This window comes from Dromaius novaehollandiae, chromosome 9 (assembly GCF_036370855.1).
Source record: "Dromaius novaehollandiae isolate bDroNov1 chromosome 9, bDroNov1.hap1, whole genome shotgun sequence".
In the NCBI taxonomy this organism is placed as follows: Eukaryota; Metazoa; Chordata; class Aves; order Casuariiformes; family Dromaiidae; genus Dromaius; species Dromaius novaehollandiae.
Window position 1 is genome coordinate 16,365,240 of NC_088106.1, and position 8,768 is coordinate 16,374,007.

The 8,768-nt window shown below is 48.6% G+C and overlaps 1 long non-coding RNA gene across 1 annotated transcript; it reads right to left on the minus strand.

The window, feature by feature from the left end:
* Positions 1–14: 14 nt before the first annotated feature.
* LOC135329165 (uncharacterized) lies at positions 15–2,037 on the minus strand. Its single transcript, XR_010390490.1, has 3 exons — positions 1,903–2,037; positions 547–610; positions 15–81 (listed from the first exon to the last, which is right to left on the minus strand). It is a non-coding gene; the product is annotated as an uncharacterized LOC135329165 (long non-coding RNA).
* Positions 2,038–8,768: the final 6,731 nt, after the last annotated feature.

Genomic DNA, 8,768 nt, shown 5'->3' on the forward strand with positions numbered 1-8,768 from the left:
TAACCCACCTGAGGGGAAAGGGAAAACATTGTCAGGTACAAGCTGCCCATTGAAGATATTTCTGACAAAGGAGGTGGATTCCTAGAAGAGAAAACAGGTGGTGACAAGGCAGTGGCAAAACCCTGCCCTTACAGAGGGGATGATTGAAGCCAGGAGACAGCCGTGCAAAGCAGGAGACTTGGGGGCATGTGACTGCACAGGGAGCTCTGCTAGGGAGCAGCTGCGGAGCCCTGGCTCGCTGCCTCGGGTCCCAACAGCACGCGGCGAGGCAGGGTACCTGGCCAGGCTGCTGCTGTCCCCTGGCCCCATGGAAAGGTTCTGCATGTCCCCAAGCGCCACCTCCTGTTCCCAGAATCGCCCGTCAGCTGCTCTGACGACATCCTGCTTCCAGTGTGTCCAGCGCCAAGGACACGCTGGAAACCTTCTGGACAAGGCCCGAGAGGGAGAGAGGTGGACTCCTCTCCACCATATGACACAGCATACGGGACAGCCCTGCAGCTGCTCCTCAGAGCATTCCCAGCAGACAGATGCTGCACCCTGACTTACCATCTGCACATCACTGGAATATCCTGCCCTTTGGTGCGTTACACAGCACGGCAGCGACGGCAGCCTGCGGAGAGAGCAAGCCACGGTGATTTGTGCAACAGTCCTTCCCCAGGAGCTGTGTCAGCCTCCCAGGGCTACCTGTGCCGTGCTGGAGTGTGCGTGCCTGCGGCCGGCCGGGCACCCCACACCCTGCAGGCATGCCAAAGGCTCCCGGGGAGCACTGACAGCACCCTGTTCCACGTCATTTCCCATCTGTGTCTCTGGGAGAGGGTGCACAAAACCAGGCTCCTCAGTACTTTCACCACGTGATATTTTACAGTAAAAAACATATAGAAAGGGCTGAAAATTTAACAGCCATTCATGAACCCTGTCTGTGCCAATAGGAATATCATTAATTAGTGCCAGACTGGTCACTGAAGATAACTTTTTTGTTGCAGTGGGGACTTTGGCGACCACATTAAAATACTTCACTGCTACAAATAGTAAAGCTGCAAGTAACTACCATTAAGACGTCCTGCCCCTCTCCTTCATTTTAGCTTGTAAAATAGGTGTTGTACCAGAGAATTGCTAAATATACTGCAATGTCAAGAAAACTGTTTCTGCAACATCTAAGGAAAATCTGCCAGACTATTTCTGAGTTACAGGTGACCAGGCGTGCTCTCACTTGGCTGGAGCTGGTCAGGACCAGGAAACTGCTAGGCATTTGGTGCAATCCCATCTGCCAGGTCCTGCTCAAGAAAGAGCTCCTGTACAAGCAGCCAAAGCCCCTGATATGACATGCTTGGGGAGCAGATAACCTTGTGCCACGCTGGCTTGGAAGAGGCAGGCACAGGGGAAGGCAAGAATGAGGAACTGGTAAGGCAGGTCAACCGTCACAATGTGATCTTTAAAGCAAACTGATAAAACTTAGGGTTTTGGGGACCATTTCATGATGCAAGGGCTATCAATCCACAAAGTGGGCAATGTCATAACAGTACCATCATGGCTTTTAAATGCTCATCCTTAAAAAAAAAATGCAGATTTTTTCCAAAAAGCAGGAAAACTTCAGATTCTTTCTCCATGTTGATTCCTTGGGGCTGGAGCCTGCCTGGCGGCAGGGGTTCCTGCGTTAGGGATCACCTGATAATGATCTGCACTGTCAGAAAAGAGACCAGAAAAATGCTTCCCTGACCATATCTGCTGGACCAAAACACAAACAGCTTCTCTATTAAGGACAGAGAAAAGCAATACTGCAAATCCAGAGCAAATGAAGTGGACAGAGACCCGCTGCTGCGGGCACTAAGCGCTGTGAGGCAAATGGCCCTGAGGGAAGTGAATTGCCACACGTTCACTGTATCACGTAGGTGGTAACAGTACCTGAACGCTGGCTTGGCCAGGTACTGTGCCCAGAGTTGCCTTCTGCAGCCAAGGTGCAATCTAGATCTGATCAGGTGAAGCATTTTGCCTCAAAGACGATGCTCAGCTCACATCCTTGGTGGGGAGAGAAAGACAATGAAGGTAAGAAAACACATATTGAGTGACTACAGTGAAATCACTCTGTTCTCCCCAGAACCCACGTACACCTGAACAACTCCTCCTCCAGTCCCCATCTTCCCTCTGCCAAAACCCTGAATCACCTCTCTTTGAACTGCTCCCTTCCGTATTTTCCAGCATTTACAGACAACAAAGCTTTTTTTAGCAAGGTAGCAACCCAATGCACAGAGCAGCTGGGGTGTCCGAGCAGCCGCTCACGCTGGGAGGGCAGCGGAGGCGCTGGCAGCAGGTGCTGGAACCTCACGGTGCCGCCAGCAGCACTGTGATGCCACAGGCCACATTATTGCCAGCCCTGCTGCGGCGGCTGAGAGGGGCCACGGGGGTGCGGGGCAGAAGCCAGAGGTGCTGGTAAGGGAGAACAAAGCAGAAGTGGAGCAAGGAAGCAGCTGTGATAAACACCCAATCCAGCCTGCTGCCTGCCCAGATCCTCGTAACTGGCAGCACCACAGACAAACCAGTTTCAAGAAGTTCATATTCAAGACACCTGGTTAACAGGCATTCAAGCATGACTGACGCCAGTTGCTGATGCCTAAATCCCCTGACCTTTCCTGTCAATGAAAGACAAACCCACACAATGTAAGTGTCCCATAAGCTGTGCTGCTTGCTCTGTCAGGCCAGAGCAAGAAATAAGAACAAGGTACACACGCTACTTACTGCGTTATTTGGCTTGCTCTCGCAGCTCAGGACGCAGACAGATGGTCTGTCTTGTGGCACTGTTCATACTTGCTCCACAGGTCTGACACTGCTCATACAAGGGGAGACCAGGAAGCCATTCTGCATGGGATGGCCAGCACGAGGCAGGTGCTGGGCAGGATGACACCAAAGACAAAGTGAGCGCTGAGCACAGTGATGGGTTTGGACTCCAAACTCGCTCGAGACTGAGGGAACCAAAAGTTCACATAGAGGGGCACATTTTTACTGCATTTCATGCAGTGCCAGAGTGGGTTTGCACTGAAAAAGTGTGTTTCACTTCCTAAAAAAGGTTCTGCTTCCTTCCTAATAAAAGGAAGAGACAGAAGTGCCAGTGTGGAGTGCCTGAGTCCCACTCAAGTGTGCAGTAGTAGCTTACAGAGGGGCTGCAGGCATTAATGTGCAACAGCATGAGGAGCTGGTGGGAGGTTCCTGGCCGAAGGGGGAACTGAGGCCGTTTTGGCTGCCCCAGCTCTCAGAAGCGGCTGCATGATTCCCGGTGCACCAAAGAGCTGATACTGTCAGCCAGCACCACTGCATGCATTCCTGCAGCAGGGGTTGTGCTCACAAATTAGCGTGTGTCCGTCTCTACATCCTGAATAACCATTTGAAGAGCTGGTTTATTATCAAGACCCTGCAAGAGAAGGCACTGCATACTGATGGGAGCATGAAGGAGACCTGCATACAAGCTTGTACAGCAGTTTTGTGCCTCCTGATATGCTTCCAACAGGGCAAAACTATTATTTCACATCACTGTTTTTAGGTAGACACAGCTCTTACCTCCTGAACAAGTGGCGGGGAAAGAACACAAAATGGCTGTATCAGTAGCATCCCTGTGGCTTTTCCAGCACTGCTGAGAACAAATCAACTGTATCTGGCTCCAGGCCAAACCCTGGAGGTGGAGCTGGCTCTGTTACAAATTCTCATGCTATTTGCAGGTCTCTTCAATCCCCAGTGCTCAGGTTGCCAGCTGAGAAACTTGCTGGTATTGGTTTGGGTTTGTTTCTAGCGCACTTCTCAGCTTTGTTGTTGCAGAACAGCAGCCAGAAGCACAGGTCACACTGCTATTTACACATCATGGTGTTCAGGGTAGGGTCTCCTAGCCGGAGAAATAAAACTATCCTATATTTCCGAGGTCTTAAAGCTTCTAAAACATTAAATGAGACTCATATTTCAAGGTACACTGGATGGCACCATTGTAGAGCTGGGTCACAGAGCTGGTGCACTCACCTGGGATGATCAGGCCCCCAGGAGAGTTCCCCGCAGAAGCAGAGAGCTTGTGAAAATACCCTGCTCCCATACGCTCCCCTTGCTACCAGCAGAGCTGCTGGGCCAGCATCTCTCTGTACAAGGCAGAGCCTCAGCAGCATTTTTGGCTTCCCATGAATGTCACAGAGATTTTTAGTACAGCTTTCTAATCTTCATTTGACACGTTTAACACTTAATTAAAACTTTTTTTTGCAATTGATAGTGATGATGTTTCTCTGATATCTTCTCAGAGGGCAACAGCCAACTGAATTGGTGTGTGGTAGGAGCAGGAGAGCTTTTCTCTTTTAAACGAACGGTCCCAGCTAGCAGGAGAGGCAGGCAGGACGGCACATGCATTTCCAACTTCTCCATGTGAAACCCTGAGCCATGTTTCACTGTTCAGTGCCAGGTATTGTCAGATCACATTAATACCTTTGTCTAATCAACTAAGTCTCTCGAACTGAAGGTTGCATTCCCCCCACCATGTGCCAGGCTGCACACACAGGAAGCCAGGCAGACCTCAGCAGCACTTCTGCCCTGGCTGGGATCAGTGAGGCAGCAGAGTGCTGTGTCCAGCCTGCACAGTGCTGGGTTTGAGCACTCAAAAACACAACTGAAGTGGAAAGATTGAGAACTGGGGGTCTTCAGTCAGGACTGAGAATGGTCTTCAGGTATGTAAAAAGCACCTACAAAGTGAAAGAACAGGCTCCTGCCTGTATTCCTGCTGGTGGACAAGGTGCAAGAGATGGGAAGACAAGGAGTCAGGGGGGAGGGGAGCATGCAGCTAGCCTGAGAGGTGCCAGAGTCCCCACACAGAGATCTTCGGGAGCTGGGAACCCACCGCGGAGGTAGCAGAGGTAAGGCTGATGCTGACTTGGGACTGAGGAGAGCTGTCCCACACGATCTCTTGTGGTCCTTCCTATGCCATTTTTTGCAACTGCTGCTATATATGAAGCCATTGCTATCATTGGCCTCCTTTTCTTGTAACACATCTGGCACAGTACCTCAGCTACCAGGTCAAGGCTAGACATGCACTAAGTTTTCCCAAGAAGTTGAACGAACCTTTGGACAGAAGAAGCTTGAACTCATGTTCTCAAATCTTAGACTAGCACCTAACTTCTCCATTTCTGGTGTCAAAGCAACAGGTTAGTAGACAGTACCAGCACACCATGAGTCAGTCACTTATCATTTGGCCAGAAAAAGGATTATCAATTAGCTTAGGCCCTCTAGGCAGAGAAGCCCAGCTGCTTTGCTGATATGCTGCTACCCCTTGCTCTGTTTTTTTGCCAGCACTTGGTAACCAGTCAGCACATACAGGGCCATCACTTGGAAGCATATGGAAATATTCTGACTGGCAACATTATCTAAGAGAAATCGCATCCTACTGCCTGCAAACACTTCTCCAAGTGCTGATTCTTCCTTGTAAGCAGACTGCATAGCAGTAGTTCCCAATAATATTACACAGTTCATATTTGGTATAGTATGCTTACTGACCAGCAACTGCTTAAGCTCTTCAGTTTCATGAGAGCAACAGTCCTAGAATTTCAGCCATTCATGACAATGGTAAAGTCTTTCAAAGCCCAGAGGAGGAAGCATACATCCTCATTGTCTGTGCAGTTCATTGTACAGATAAATACTTGTAAGACTATCAATGAGGGATCTCCATAGCAACATCTTTCTTCCTGTCTCTACATATATCACCTGCCTGCCATTAACCACTTCCTCTGCAGCTCCTGCCACTTAGAAAAAGCCTTCTGGTTTCTCTTAGCTTTTAGAGATGATCTTTATTCCCTTCACCTGCAATAAATATCTTGCCTTCTAAATTCACCCACCCTTTGTTGTCAGTGGTGTTTTCGTGTTGAGACTAAGCCAAGAACCACAGGTGCCATGAAGTAGAGACACATACTGGGACTTGTCAGGACAGAGAGAACCTGAAGCTATTTGCAGTACCCAGACAGACTCACAGTGCTCGCTTGGGTGTCCCCTTGTTGTGTGAAATTGAACCAGAGCAAACTCTACATATAGAGGACCACTTCCCACTTCCCAGAGCCATCATACAGACTCCTCCTGACCTGAAAGGGAAAACAGTCACTTTACAAACACTAAAGGATGTACCAAGCAGCTGTACCACAGCTGTCTGCCAAGGCATTAGAGGAACATGCAGAAAAAAGGTAGGGCACTCTTGTGGCCTCTGCAGCTGGCCCTTGAAAGGAAAGCCAGAATTGCCTCTGGCAGCCCACCTTCTCCCAGGATACCACAGCAAGAGTGAGCAAAGGCCCTTTGGTGGACTTCCTTGGGATGTGATTTAGCTTCCTTCTGTCTCCCCCGTCTTTGAAGGTCACTCTCAAATAGAATTGAGTTTTCTTCCCACTGTTACTCATCAGCAAGACATGGTCTGCCCTCAACACTTGCATTAACGCTACTTTATAGCGTGGGAAAAAGCGCACATCTGCCTTAGGGAACAGATTTCAAAGCTGCACTGACACTACTGGCTATTAAGCAATCCCAGAAGGAGGTCTGTTCAAAGCCTACATGCAGTTGTAGCACAACCAAGCAGATTCAAGCCCCTTCAACTCAATTAACTTTTGGACTGACCACAGTCCTGCTGCAGAGTCTTCCCTGACATCAGGGCCAAATTCAATACAGACACTTGCAGCTAACACAACCACCACGGGAACATTCCCATGAAGGTTACTGAAGGTGTGAGTGGTGGGAAGACACCCACTCACTAGCAGAGGTCAGATTGGTCTCCTCCATGCACAGGCAGTTTGGTCACACAAATTAATGAGCATCTAATGAGGTCAAAAGACCTAGGAGTGGCATGCTCTGAAGGAAGCAATTCTTGGCATAAAGCTTGTTTTTTTCTTTTTATGGTTCAATGCCACGGCACTTGCAGAAGCTGAATGTTCAGCAGGAGACAGAAATTACCCACTGGAATCCTATGGATACTGGGCTTTCCAAGAAGTACTGTGGGATCTCTAATGAGAAAAACCTTTTTCTCCCACACATTTCAGTTCTTCCTCATGCATAGAGCAGATTTCCAAGATGATTGCTTTGTCTACAACCATTTCTTCAGAAAGACAAACATGAGTTATTAAGTTCTCACAATTCTTTTAGCCTACTACTCTGAATTCAGTTATTAAAGACTTAACAGGAAAGTAACCAATTATTTTTACAGAGGAAAACAAAGTAACCAAGTTATTTAGAGGTCAAAGTATGCATGGAATAAAAGAAAAAAGGGATCTGCTCTTGCATAGGGCTCTCCCCCATGTCTCACCTGCAGCCCCACAACAAGACCAAAACTGTTTTCACAGAACACTGAACAGCTGCTGGAAGTTCAAGATAGGAATGGACCTGCTCAGTCATCTTGACTTTCCTTTTCTGCCCAAAATTTGTGACCACCTATACTGTGCAGAAACATTTGATACTTGCTCTTCTAGCACCAGTCTGCACCTCTCACCCCCGAACATCCTCCTAGAGCTACCCATCCGGGCAGAAATCAAACCTGGCACTGTCAGCTCACCTGAGCCCTTCTCAAAGGGGCAGAGGAAGGGACCGGGACTTGCACACTCTGAAATCCTAACCCTGGCTTGGACAACAGGTTCTCTCATGGCCTCAGACACTCTTCCTGGCTTGCAAGTCTCAGTTCCAGCTGAAAGAAGAGCTAACCCTTATTACCAGACAGCTGTAGCATTTGGTTTAGTTACACAGAGAATGCTGAACCAATGAATGATGTGCATTAACTGTGCAGCACCACTCTCTCAATAGTGTCAATTTGAGGAAAACCACATGAAATACAAACACTGTTGATGCATGTGTTTGGAAAGTGTCTTCTCTGTAGCCGCCTTTTGCTGGGGAAATGCAGGATCTGTGGGACTGCAAATACACTATTGTTCTGGAAATGGCATTTGCAACTCAGGCAGTGCATCACGCATGTGCACACTCACACATACAGAGCTTTCACTAACTGGATAGCTGAGAAGATCTCAGCAGAGACAGGGGCCTTTTGCTTAACATCACAAAGACCGAACGCAGACAAGAGTGAACGATTCCCAAACAGAGCCCCAAAACAGGTGAGAAAACAGGCCTGTGAGAAACCTTTTCTGGGGAACTTCTTTTGTTAAAGACCTTGCTCCCTTCCACCCATTCCTGCCAGCAGCCCACACTGGGAGCATGTGGGGGAAGGATCTTGTGCTTGTTACTTCTGCCATACAGAGCAACCTTGCAGAGAAGAGCTGGACTGATGAATTAAGCACTCACCTTGGACATCAGCTTCAATATCCTTTGCCCTTACCTCCATGTGAACACCTGAGCAACTCTCTTGCTCTCTCTCTTCCTCAGTTCGTGTCCTAAAAATGGGAATAATATCCCCTCCTTTCTCAATCAAAACTATCTGCGCTCATTAGTGCCCCAAAAGAGCCAACACAAAACTCAGGTCACTCTGATATTAGTGGTGCTAAGCACAGTGGGTTAAACTGGCTGGCACACACATGGACCACCTCCCACTTCAGGGCCCACAAGAAGCTTTGGCACTTGTGAGTGTGTGGCAGACAGCAGCTGTGCTACCTCTGCAGAGCCTGGGTCATGCTGTCCATTCTGCTTTAGGCTGTTCTCACTGAACTTCCACAATCCCACCACATGCAGAGCCCACCGCCACACTCCTTAATCACCACACTCAATTAATTCTGAAGTCAGATTCAGAGGGAGGAAAAAAAAAACCAATGTAGAAATGAGCACTGGAAACATGGACA